The sequence below is a fragment of the Equus asinus genome, chromosome 7 (genome assembly GCF_041296235.1).
Source record: "Equus asinus isolate D_3611 breed Donkey chromosome 7, EquAss-T2T_v2, whole genome shotgun sequence".
In the NCBI taxonomy this organism is placed as follows: Eukaryota; Metazoa; Chordata; class Mammalia; order Perissodactyla; family Equidae; genus Equus; species Equus asinus.
Window position 1 is genome coordinate 77,186,739 of NC_091796.1, and position 14,098 is coordinate 77,200,836.

The window sequence follows — 14,098 nt, forward strand, 5'->3', positions numbered from 1 at the left end:
ATGAATATGTTTGGGAAGAAAGAGTACATTCCAATGGTATGTTAGGGGGATGTTAGCTGTTCAGGAAAAATAACCCTTAACAAAGTTAATGGCTCCCACTAGCATTTTCAGTAACATGTACCAGATGTGGGTAGTTAATTATTCTCAGATCTGATAAGTACCTGCCAGCCAAGGCTAATTTTATTTTCAGTAAACAGTGGCCAAAGGTCCTAGCTGTTCATTTGATAGGATAGGGCCTGTTTGCACTTATCTATTAATAAAAGCACAACACTGCTTTAGTTTTCCTTTCCCAGGGCCAGATAAAACATTTCAGACACTCAACGTATTTGTCTTAGTAAATCAGACAAAGTAAACAAATCTGGTAGATTAACTTGGTAAACAGAGAGTGGTTAAGTGTTACCTTTTGAGTTTAGCTCAATGCCATGTAAATAGTATTAATCGCATAGTATTTTCAATAACCTTTATGGAGCAAGACAGAGTTGTTTTTTTCTTTTTTCTTTCAACCACTAGGGATATAATGTGTTTCTTAAGTACTTTCAGATGTGTTTCTGTTGGGAGATTTGAAAATCACTTTAAAATGAAATTTATTCTTTTGTCCCATTAGTAATGCATTGGGAACTTTGCTCCAGTTAACGTTGTGTCTAAACCTGGAAACCTCTGTGGTTCATCTCAGAAGGAAACTAAGTCTGCACAGTGGCATACAGGCTTTGCCAGATGTAGACAATGACCATCCAGAGGTTATTGATTTGGATGGAGCAGTGAGGAAGGGGTCACTTTTCTGGTGGAGAGAGGGGTGGGTAGGCTGAAATTCAGACTTTATTCGTCTAGATATTTTTCTCTTGGGCAGAGTCCTATTAGGGTCGGAAGAACTATTTATTTCGTGATGTAGATACTTGTCTTGTGAGAACTGGCATGAAACAGGCCAGTTATTTCACACTGGCCAACAAAGCACTATTATATCAAAGTAACTTCATGTCAGACCAAGCCTGCACTAGATTTGTGCCAGTCACCTGGTGGTGTAGGGCTCCAGGTCTCATGCCAGCTCTCTGTATCATCTTGTCTCCCTCATTAAACTTTTTTTTTTTAACTACAATTATCCCAAAATAAAAATTTTAATTAGTAAAAAAAGGAAACAGCCAAACTCCTTTACAGATGATGGTACCATTTACATTCACACCAACAATGAGAGACCCAGTTTCTCTGCATTCTTGCTAGCATCATTAAACTTTTTTGTTAAGTAATGATGAAAAACCACTCTCTTTATCAAGATATATTATCTTTTGCATTGGTTTTATACTTGAGGTTGCAAGTAGTTTCTAAAATTTTTTTGTAGTTTTGCATGCTATGTAATAATCCACTTAATTTCGCAAACATGGTTCATAAAAGAAATAGCTGAAAGAGCTTAGAGAAGATTCTATAAGAGGTGGCCTGGCACATTGCCATGAATATAGCTCAAGGTACCCAGTGGTAGCATCCTAAAGGTGATTGATGATGATGATGGTATAGAGGACAGAGTGAAAACTAGGAGTCTGGATATCTGTATTCTGTTTCCAGCTTCACTTTAATGACCTCCTGGGAGACCACAGGCACGTTATTTCTATACTCTTTATGTTTTAGTTTCTCCAGCTATACCGTGAAGATAAAAGTCCTAGTCCATTTGCCTACCCAACAGGCATGTTGTTAAAACTAATGAGAGAAAGTAGAAAGTTCTTATAGTCTGAGGATAAAAGGTGTTATAACCAATGAGTTGAAAATATTATTATTTATACAGTTCAGAAGAGTAAGCCTTTGGAGTAAACTTTTTTTATATCATTCTGCTAGTCTTCATTTAACAATCATTTGCCATATTTAGTGGGTTTTCTCTTTTAATTAGACCCAGAGTATAATAAAATCCATTGCATTACTTTCAGAAGGAGTTATTTTATCTGTACCAATTCTTCAATTAAATAATATATTTTTAGCTATAAATCAAGTTGCATCTTCAAAGTGTTTTTGATTTTAAGTGAATACTCTGAGAATACGTTTCTGGTGGCATAGGCTAAGTAAAGTAGTAGTGAAGAGTGTTAGAAAACTGTGCTGAATTCATAATTACAATTAGTCCCAATCTGCTAATGATTCTCAAATCTTTTTTCGACCTTAGACCTTTTTCCTGAGTTCTAGACCCTTAAATCCAAGTAAATTCTCTATCTGGATGGTCTATAATAATTTCTAGTTCAACATGTACCAAACCTAGTGTGTTATTCCTGAATTTTCTGTCTCTGTGAATGGAATCACACATTTCTCAAGCCAGATAACGCTTACCCCTTACCCTCAAAGTCTGTGCATTAGACAGTCTTAATATTTTATGCCCCTTCTCTCCATCCCCTGGTTACTACCTTAATTAGATTCTTGCTTTTCTGTCACTAGACAACTGCAATTGTCTTCCTGCTACTAGACTTACCTGATTGTAATCTACTCTCATACCATTTCCAGATTAACCTTCCCAAAATGCAAATCATAAAGTGTCACTTTCTCACTTAAAAAATTGGTGGTGGTCTCTTGTGTCCTACAGGACAAGATTTAAACTCCCTATAGTATTGATTATTCAGATCTTAATGATCTTTCCCTTATTTCTGGCTTTGAATCCTCTTGTGACTTATGTCCAGCCACACTGAAAGTTTGTGGGTTCCTAAATATCCATTTGTTGAACACTCTACACTCTGTCCATCCACTTCTTTTATTGGCAAACACCTGTTTATTTTTTAAAACCCAGTTCCAGCATGAAGGCTCTTGAGACTCAAATAGAATTGATTACTCCCTCCTTGTATCCCATCATACCCTGTGCATACTTCTTACATGGCACTTACTTTGTATATATCCTTCTCCTCCTACTTGGTTACTTGAGGGATTATATGTTGCTCGATTTTGTATTTCAATGTCCACCTCAGCGGTTGGCACAGAGGTAGGACTTGGTTGATTGATTAGATGGATGGATGAGTGAATGAATGAATGGATGGATGGATGAAGTAATGACCATACTTCCTTGCTCAAATTCCAAATCCTTTTCAGTGTTGCATGGAAATGGCCTTTAAAAGTACCCAGATTAAGATTTGATAGGTAGACTAGTTCTCTATTGGTATGAATTGAAGAGCCAACAAGAATGCTCCCTTAACTCCTATATCTACCCAAAGATTTCACAGACACCTGAAATTTCACCGTGAAGACTCATTTGTTAGGGTCCTGTTGTTTCACTTAAACTCCCTGCCCTCTTTAGAGCTTTGCAGTTATGAAGTCTCTCCTTAAGCATTGTCTTATTTAATTTTGAAAGCAACCTTATGAGAGAGAGATTTTTATCACATATGCTTTAGAGATGAAGACATATAACTTCAAAGCAATTCACTGATCTGCCTAAGGTCACTCCATTGTCATAGTGGAGCTAGCATCCTCTTTTCCTTAGCCCTTGCCTTAGAAGGAGACACAAATGAATTAGCAGTTGAATACCTTAGTGATACTTTAGTGTGTATTAGTCAAACCAGTCACTTTCTCCATGCCAGCTCACCGAGAACAGAATTCTGAGGAAGTACGAGTTTTGATTTCCATGGCGGGAAGGAGAAGTAGTACAGAGAGAGAAGGTGGACGATAATTCTGGAAGCTGGGGCATCCCCAGGGAGGCTAGACTTTGGTTACATGTGACAGTGGACCTAGGATGAAGACAATCTTAGCATAAATGTACCAAATTTATATTTCTTAATTCACTATTTGTCTGCTAAACTACATTTTAATTTAACCTTAATAAAAGGTGCATAGAAGTTCCTATCATCATTGTATTGATAATCATCCAGATCTGATCAGAGTACAAGATGCTAAATATGGAAAATTATATCTGTAATATCCCTAGAAGTGTTCTTTAAAAATCTTTACTATAATTGTTTCATTGGGAAACACAAGCTATTTTTATGACACAGGTAACACTGGAGGGTTAGGATTTGCTCTTGTCTTCACGTTGGAGACTTTCTGTCAAAAGCAACCTGTACTGAAGAATAAGAAGTGCGTGAGTGCACACACATACACTTGCACATTGGTAGCTCCAGGTGTGTGCACAGTTTTGTTGATTGGTGTCTTCATTAGAAGGTTTTTGGCACAGATCCCACTGTTTTGTGGGTGGACCTCTGAATATCTGCATCTGTATGTCTTTTCTCCAAAGCTTGGCTCTTTGTCTAGGGAGAAATCTTGCAGTTTTCTTTCTGAGAGTTAAACAACTGATTGCCAGAGTTTAGGGAGCTGAGGGAAGGAAAGAGGCTAGAGGCAGGAATGTTGTCTCTCCCGGGATGTAGACTTTTACTTAATCTTCCATTTCAGTTCAGTTCAACTCAGTTCAGTTCAGTACCTCCTTCAGCCCTACCCTCTGTCTTTGAGTCCAGAACCCCTTGAGATCCATTTCTCCAGGGTATAAACCTCTGAAGTATGTGTAAGATGTCACATTTAAACTAGTAAAGTGTGGGTAGAATTTGAACACAAGGAGTTGAGGAAACCTTTCTGCAAAACAAATAATGAAAGCAAAGGCATGAAGTTGGAGGGAAAAACAGAGTGAATGGGAAATGGCCAATGATTCCCTTTACCTAGAGTGGAGCATGCATGAAGAGCTGTATTAGAGGAAAAATGAAAGTAGGAACAGAGACTAGGCTTCAAAGACTAAGAAGACTCCAGACTTTCTTCTGGAGGTGTTAAAGAGGCAGCTTCTGCTTACTTGTTCATTAATTTATTAAGACAGTTTTTGAGTGCCTGTTAGATCACGAGCTGGGGTGAATGAATTACACTAGGGGGCCTTCCTGGTAGCATAGTGGTTAAGTTTGTGCACTCCGCTTTGGCAGCTGGAGTTTGCTGGTTCGGATCCTGAGCCAGACTTAGCACCGCATGTCAGGCCATGCTCTGGCCGCATCGCATACAAAATAGAGGAAGACTGGCACAGATGTTAGCTCAGGGCCAATCTTTCTCATTAAAAAAAAAAAAAAAGAATTAGACTGAGTTGCTGCCCTGTAACTTTACCACAATTCACTATTTTCCACTTGAGGTCTCAACTTGGGAGAGACCACATATGTATAATGTTGGAGCTCACAAATCCTAAGGTTACCATGCTTGGGAGGCTTGCTGTCCTTCCATATGATCTGCTCCTTTCTGATAGAGGAATCTGTTTTGTTAGAATGTGAGAGTTTGGAAAAGTCTCTCATCATCTTGGCACTAAATGTTATTAGTTACAGCACAAGTATCACTCCTTGGGATGGGCCACAAGGTCATGGAACCAGAGACACTCAAATGGGAAGAGGCTCAAAAGGACATTATCACTTTGTGAATGAAATTTTATTAAATTTAATAGAAATGGACTTCTAGGATATTATGTCATCTAATCAGGACCAAAATACAAGACAAAACTTTTGTGTATTCCCTAGCATGGTACTCAGTTCTGCAAAGGCAATTCATGCTTTTGATGGTGGTGGTGATGATAATTTAGAAGGAGTTTTTGCCTATATATGTATACCATGGTTAACAATTTTCTTCCGTAGCAATCTTGGAAGAACATTTTTTATAGACCTCTGATACAAATTCTCTCTTTGAGACTGCCCGAGCCTTAAAAATATGGCGTGCTTACTCAAACCCTCTGGAATTTGGATTAAACAGCATTCAATTTGAAAATCTAATCACATCATCTAAATATCATTAGGTTATAATAGGCTGATTGATAGGGACCAAAGCTGTTCTTGCCTGGTGCTGCATGCCTTTCACTCAGCAAGCCTTCCCAAACTAGGATGTTGATAAAGGCGCCTATAAATCTCAATAGTTGGAGACAGTTTAAAAGCATAGTTCACTGGGTAAGGTCACACCCACTTAAGTGACCTATTTTGTATACTTTTCAAAAATAGGTTAATTAACTTAATAGAAATAATAGGACTCTCGTATTGATGTGCAATTACTACTAAAACAAGTTTTTTTCTTTCCAAGTGAACACGATGTTCATGAAATTGAGGGCATAATAGCTGTGACAAGAACCAGGCTTAGCAAGGCAGGTCATGTTTAGCGAAGACGTTTTAGACTTGCCCTTTAAAACCTGCTTTTATTCCAGTCCTAGGACATGGGCATGCCTCCACCAAAGCATTTCACTCCTGGCACTCTCCTATTCCAGTTTTCAGGGGGGGATTATTCTAGCTGTTGTTGTTTTCCTAATCACTGTAACTGCAGCTTATATAGCCCCTGTCCCCTGAAGACTCCAGCATGCATAGGAAGCCCAGTGAATTTTGGTCTCTGTTCTTTGTAATCTGAGGCTGTTTTCTTCATTCCTCTAACAGATGATTCATCTGGGACCCTGGGAGAAGCATGGTTTCAGAGGAGGCTGCAGCATAGGAGGGGAAGGGAGGGCCCAGGCCGGAGTCATATTTGGGACAAGTTGTATTATCTGAAAGTAGCCTAGTTTCTTTCTTTCTCTTTTTTTTTCATGAGGAAGATTGGCCCTGAGCTAACATCTGTTGCCAATCCTCTTCTTTTTTCTTGAGGAAGATTGTCGCTGAGCTAACATCTGTGCCAATCTTCCTCTATTTTGTCTGTGGGATGCTGCCACAGCGTGGCTTGACAGGCAGTGTATGGGTTCACGCCCAGGATCTGAACCTGCAAACACCGAACCACCAAAGCAGAGCGTGCAAATTTAACCACTCTGCCACTGGCCCAGCCCCTGGTTTCATTTTTTTATTTAATGCCTGATTCAGCTTTTCTGCTCCCAAAGCATTTTACCCTACTCTTAGGCCTCTTATTGATAGTTATAACGTTCTTATTCTATTATTGGTCACTAACTTTGCATAAGTTGATTTTTTTCATTCATCTATTCTTTAAAATATACCTCCTTAATGTTTTATATCTTAAGTTGAGTACATAGGTGTTCATTATATTATTCTTCAAAACTTTTAAATATATTCTAAATAGCATATTACATTTAAAAAGTTAATCCCCTCCCTCAATGTGATATCTTGTATCACAAACAACTCTCTCTGTTGATATTGCTGAGTCCTCATGGCTTGAATTCTCCTGTGGTCCAGGTGGGCTGAGAAGCAGTTAGTAATACACATTCATGTGAGGGTAGGCTGTTCTTGCAAGTTAGTCATGATGTGTGCATTTTGAATTGATGGATGTATTTTGAACTGATGGGCACATTTTGACCTGGAGGTCCTAGATGGACTCCTAGTTGGCCTCACAGCAATGCCGTTTCTCCACTTGCTTGCACTGCCCTGCCAACGCAGCCTTTTCTAAGTGGCAACAAGTCTTGTTTTTATGTATGTGTGCATACACACAGAAAATAACAGATAGTACTAATCTCTGGATTCTTAGCTGGGTAGAAAGAACTTTTTAACCATCTCCCTGCCTTAGGTTCTTCATTAGGAAAATGCCTTTCTTACAGAGGGTTGTAATGATTGTGAAGTTCAGTGTCCTGGCTTCTTGGGTAGAGCATAGACAGATGAGAGAACTCTTTGATTTTATGTTGAGCAATGGAGTGGTTCACTCTCCAGTGCAGGGTGCAACCCACCCCACTTGAATGTACTATATTTTTCTATTTCCTACATTAACGTTGGTGGTTTTCCCTCCCAAGCATTCTCTCTAGAGTTTAGCAGCATCCCTTTCTTGAAAGCCACGACCTTATTTCCTATTTCTCTCATATCCTCTAATTTGCCTAGTACAGGGTCCAGTTCAGAGCAAGCATTCATTAAAGACATTTTAGTTAATTAACTACAAAACGTCTGGCTTGGGTTTAGGAGAGAATGAGAGATTGGGCAGGGGAAGTACTGGCATACAGGAGAATTAAAATCAAGAGGATATCTTTTTTGTTACTATTTTTCTTTAAAAGTGTTATATGTACCTTGTGGACAATTTTGGAGTACAGCAATGTTTTAAAAATCATCCATGTGCTCCTAGATGTATGCCTAAGATAAGTGAAAATAAGTTGCACGCAAATGTTCATAGCATCCTTATTCATAATATCCAAAAAGTAGAAACAACTTAAAAATCTATCAATTTATGGATGAATGAATAAACAAAATGTGGCATGTCCATACAATGGAATATTATTTGGCAATAAAAAGAAATGAAGTACTGATACATGTTACAACATGGATGAACCTTGAAAACATTGTGCTAAGTGAAAGAGGCCATTCGCAAAAGACCACACATTGTATGATTCCATTCATATGAAGTTCCAGGACAGAGAACTCTATAGAGACAGAAATTAGATTAGTCATTGCTTAGGAATGGGGGTGGGAGGCTTGTGAGTAATAGCTAAATGATACAGGATTTCTTTTTGAAGTGATAAAAATGCTCTAAAATTGATTGTAGTAATGGTTGCACATTTTGCTGAACATATTAAAAGCAATTGAAATTTTTTCAGTTGGGTGAATGATATGGTTTGTGAATTATAACTCAATAAAGCTGTTATAAAAAAGGGATCACTTAAAACCCCACCTTGAAATGTCTGTGTTAATAACATTTTGTTTTATTTCCTTCTAGCCTTATTTTATATAAATTTAAGGTTTTTACATAGTTTTGCTCATATTTTATGTACAGTTTTTATATAGTATTTTTCACTTAATAGTTTATCAGGAACATTTTCTTGTTAAAACGTTTTTGTAAACAGACATCTAATGGCAGCATAATAATTTATCTCATGATTGTAACACAATTTCCATAACCATTCTTCTAGATGTTGGACCTTTAGGTTGTATCTGTTTTTCACAATTGTAAATAGCAAGTTGCATTTTGAAAAGGCTATGTGAAAGAAAAAAAATGTGCAGAGAGTAATGCATTCACTGAATTTTAGACCAAGGTTTCCAAAAATCAAAGCTTTGTGTCTTGGTTTTAGCCTTTGGGTAGAACAAAGTGAATTTTCATCAGGAGTCAGGAAAAAGCCCAAGCCCTGCCTGCGCAGGGAGAGTTGTAGGTCAACATTCGTCTGAGCTCCTCCTCCACACCCCAGCAAGGAGCAGAAGTCTACTGCTTTTCTGTGTGAACAGGTGGACAGTTTCTCAGCCTGAGTGAGTTTATGTATTTATAGAAGAGGTTCTTTTTTTCTTGGAGAGGTTCTACCTTATTTGATCCTTCTTCATTTTCTCTTCTTTTTAGCTCTAGAGCCTGACAGAATGAAAGGGAAATAAGACATTTCTGCAGTAGACTCTTCTCTGGAGAAAAGGATTAAAGACTACAGTCTTTTTCACTAGAAAATTTTATTATTTTCTAAAGAAAAAATTAAATGCAGTGTTTTAGGCAGTGTTTGCCTTTCACCTTATTCATCATATTTCATATTCTTTTTTTAGGCTGATGAAGATATTTAAAACTCTTAATTCCTCTGTATCATTTGTATACCCACTGTTTAAATTTATCTATCCACCAGCCAATTTTTATATTCTTTCCATTACACTTTGTTTGGTCTTCCATTGAACAATACCTCCCCCAGTTTCACTCTGAGCCTTCCCTTCTCCCTTAAATTGTCCAGTTCTCATTTAGAAGGGATAAGGAAATGCTTCGTCAACAGTTGAGAGGAGGATGTGGATCCTGTATGTTTTCTTGTCATTACATTCTTAACCTATGTCATGTATATTTGTCCTGTCCTTACTGATTTGACCTCTGATCACATTGCAAAATACAAACTTATTACTTAAGGAAAGGAGAGCTAGGCGCTAATGGGTTTGTCCCTTCGTTAGCCAGGGCCCAATTCATAATTTCTGTTTTCTAACTTGGGAAAATAAGAAGCTTAGCTAGATTAAGAGACTTGTGTAAGTCACATAGCAAGAAGTTAAGAACAGGATTGAAAACCCTTGCCAAACTCTTCCACAAGAATCCATAAGCTTATGGGGGCTCATTCATATAATATATACAAGGGGTTGTGTAGGTAAGAAAAATAATCAAATCTCTATGTATACAGGTTGAACTGATATCACCCAAATTTTACATGAACAAAGACCCTTAAAGGAAGAACTGAGGAGAATTAAAATTGTGTGACCTGAACCATGGTTCCTTTCCCATTCAATTATTTCCTTTTAACCACTGATGGCTTTTTGTGCTTGGCTGGGTATGTTTCCAGCTAGTCAAGCCTATGTTATGAAAGAGAAATAAGACACTTAATCCTGTGAATGATTAACCTGCATTGGCCTCCCTCCCCAGTAGCTTGCCCTTCCTGCATTGTAGTCTGTTTACTCATTTCTGAGCCAAATCTCCAAGGTCTCTTATTATTGAGTGTAGGGACACCTGGATTGCAGCAAGTTGGGCCTTTGTTCTATTCTGAAGATGATGTGACTGATTATACAGCTCTAGGCATTTGCAGTTTTCAAAGGCATTTTTAAGTTTATTGCTTGTGAAAGCCCAGTTAGTAAAATAGCATTAAAAAAATTTTTACAGATGAGGAAGTTGAACTCGGGGAAGTTGTGACTTGCCAAAAGTTCTACAACAAGTCAATGGCAGAATTCTCATATACTTAGCTCAGTGTCTAACTCATTGAGGCATATTTTTTTCTTGTTTATAAAGCCAAGTAGGGCTGGCTCGAGTCATTTGTAGTTAATAAATTTTTGTGTTTGATCTGTTGCCATTAAAGCCTAGGTCAGACTTAAAGATAGAGTTATGTTCTCTGCATTCTTTGTAAAGAGCTGATTGCTGTTGGCCCTACTGTTTGTGAGAGAAACTTGACCTTAGAACCAAGACTTTATTTTCCAAGACAGCAGTCAGTAGGTGCAGTGAGACCTAACCCGGGGATAACCTTTGGGCTGCACATTTTCCTTATGTGAACAGGAAGTCCTAATCAGGATCTCAGAGGTGACAAGAACAGGGTGATTACTCATCGATTTAGATTCCAGGGTTGAGGCACCTTCTATGGGATAAGAATCACATGGACTATGAGTAATTTTGTGTAAAGGTCTCTAGGACTTGGCCCAGGGGCATATACCGTCTCAGTTCCTCAGTGGAGGGAACTTAGAGGAGAAATGAAGAGCATTTCATTGTCATACTGAAGATTAGTAGCAGGGTATAGGGTAGTATCCATGTTTCCTGGCTTCTTTCCTTGGACTGTAACCACTAGACTGCATAGATAAATATTTACTCAAGGAAGAATACATACCATTGAAAGAGTGAAGTCTTAAGATGGGTAAAATACACAAAATACGCCTACATAGGTCATTATATTGACATCTGTGGCCACATATTGGTCCATGAAGGGGAAAGTTCTAGCCACTGAAACCTCAACCACTCTGCAGGGCATCTTTGTAATTATGGCACTGACTAGCCCAAGTCTTAGATTATTTCATCACGTTGTTTTCAGTTTAGCATTGACTATATGTGATTAGCAGCTGCCTATTAATTCCTCCCCCCCACACCATCTTCCTAATGACCCTTACGTATTTTGCTCTCTCTTCTTACTCTGTACATACTAGTTATTATTCTGCATGTTTAGGCTTTGGTGGAGGTGCTGGTAAGTTATACTTTCTGGTAGGTTTGAGAGTCCAAGATAGTCAAAGAATAACAACAGTGGGAAAGAGAAAAACATCATTTTGACTAAGACAAGGATATAATCTTGATGGACCTTGGTGACTCAGGGTAAGATAAGAGCAACTTGGATTTAGTTTTTTGAGTCCTTTAATGAAAGCTATTTGAAAATAAGCATATGGGCATAGGACAGGATACATTGAATACAGAACAATGGTGGAGTAAAACCGAGAGCACGTGGTGAGACTCTATCCAGTGGGGTGAAGACCAGGAGCATTGGGTTGGATCAAGGTTAGTGACTAAAATGCTCTTCTCCCTGATATACACACAAGTAACTCTGTCACTCCCTTCAAGTCTTTGCTTAAATATTACCTTCTCAATGAGACCTAAAAGTCTATTCTGACTCACCTATTTAAACTTGCAATGAATTGAGTGAGTTAATTGAAACATCATGTTGATTAATCCTGCATTACACGAGAAAATTTAACACTATAGATGGTGAACTCAGTGGTACAATCCACATCTTAGTTTTTAGTTTAGTGCTTCTTGCAAATAATAGTAGTTAGTGTGTGTATTAATAATATTTGCCCATGAGAAAGGAACAGAATGTTCTCTCCCTTTCTCCAGCTATACTCTGAATCCTGGTGATCAGGATTTCCTTGAAAGATTAAACTAAAAATGAAATGAAGCAATCGATTAATCTAATTGAAACACATGATGTTTGTATATACTGATATACCACATTTTGTCATTTCATTTGTTTCTTCCCCATTGTTTTTTCTTTTTTCTCAATGGAAATTTGCAACTTCAAACTCCTTTTTCCATCCTTTTGCTGTCAGTGATGAGGGAAAGAATTCAAGGTGCATTTGCTGAACTTAAAGATAGCTGGCGTGTTTATAATAGAAATAAAACATACCAAAGAGGCACAGTATTTGATTTTCACCAGTCATGCGGGGTAATTTAAGCACTAAATGCGTCAGACTGATTATTTCCACTTTATTCATTGTAGGCATGGCTTATAAAGACTTGGGAGGTACACTTGTCCATGGCCCTCCCACCTGTGGTGAGGATGAGCTCACCATACCTCACAAGCATAGTTGATAGGAGATAGTCTTTACATGGAAAATAATTAAGAAACACTTATTTTGGCTTGTATAGGATGAGCAATTACTGACTCATTCTTTAATGCTTTTCTGTCTCAATCAGTGCTAGGGCACGCTACTACGTATGCCAGTGTTTCACCAGTAGGACCAGGCTTTTTCATGGTTCCTAAGCCACATTCAAGTTCTGGAATTATGATGTCTGTTTAAATTCCAGGTACCTGAGATAAGTTCTCAGTTAACATTTACACTTTGGATCATCATCTCCCAGTAACTTCAGAGTGTCAGTAGAAAATGTGTGGATCAGTCTGACCTGGGTTCAGATCTTTCTACTATCTCTTACTGTATGAATTCTGTTGAGTGAACCTCTTCATGCTTCCACTTCCTCATCTGTAAAATCTGACAGTTCTGAGATAATGGCTCCATGATTTCTCAGCTACATATTTCCTTTTTAGAATAGTTGCAAAGAATTTGCAGTATCTGTCATCGGAGTGTTGTCTGTTTTTCCTCTGCTTGCTCTTGTGTCATGGTAACTGATAGAGCAGCTTGGTTACTGCAATCATGAGAAAATCGCTAGGCATGTGCTCTAATAGGCTGGCTCCTCCTGCTGAGCTGGAACTCCATTTGAGCGCTGTGTCCTACTAGCTGGGCTCTCAGAGTGTGTGCTGACTTGCCAGTCCATCTAATCCTTAGAACATCTCTAGGAGATGAGGCGGGGGCAGATTTTATCTCAGGTATGCATCTTGGGAAACAAACCACTAAACACTTAGCTACTTTTCTGGGGCTTTGCACGGGTAGGTGGAAAGTGAGGTGTAAAGGTCAAGTCACTTCTCCAACATCCACAACAGTAAATAGCGGAACTGGAATTCAGACACAGGTCCAATTAATTCCAAAACCTGCGCTCTTAATCAATATGCTTTTCTCAAAGAGTTAGCCCTCAAATCCTTTGTAATTTCTAAAATAAGATGATAAAATCCTATGCTGAAATAGTGAATCAGGGAACTCAGATTTCATTTCTCAGCTTTACCACTGACTTCACCTCAGGTAACTCAATCATCCTTGGTTGATTTCCTATGAGGAAAATGAGGATCACAATGCCTGTCACTCAGGAGTAGAATAAGCATTAAAAACTAAAACAAAATACCATCAATAAAGACCTTTGGTCTCCAGAGAGGATGAACATTGAATGAATTTACAGTATTAATATTTCATATTGAAGACTTCTGAGCATGCCCATTTTAAATACAAAAAGGTAAACTTTGGCCCATGAATATCCTGATTCTGGGAATTAAAGGGTAACCAACCTTGAAGTAGTTATAGCAGTGCCAGAAGAGGGTAGGGTAATGGAACAATATCACCCAGGTAACCACCAGAGGAGGCTTCTGGATTGTTTCAGTTAGCAGCAAGAGTATGTATTTCATGGGCCCAGGGCATATTAATCAACTGCACTATGCCAAGACTGAGTTCTGGTTTATACTAGAGATCTGTTCTAAATCAATTTGTTCATAATATTGTCA

General features: G+C 38.3%; 1 protein-coding gene across 24 annotated transcripts in view; it reads left to right on the forward strand.

Moving 5' to 3' along the window:
• RAD51B (RAD51 paralog B) overlaps window positions 1-14,098 on the forward strand; it is a 638,238-nt gene that overhangs the window by 278,538 nt on the left and 345,602 nt on the right. The gene's annotated exons all lie outside the window — the stretch shown is intronic.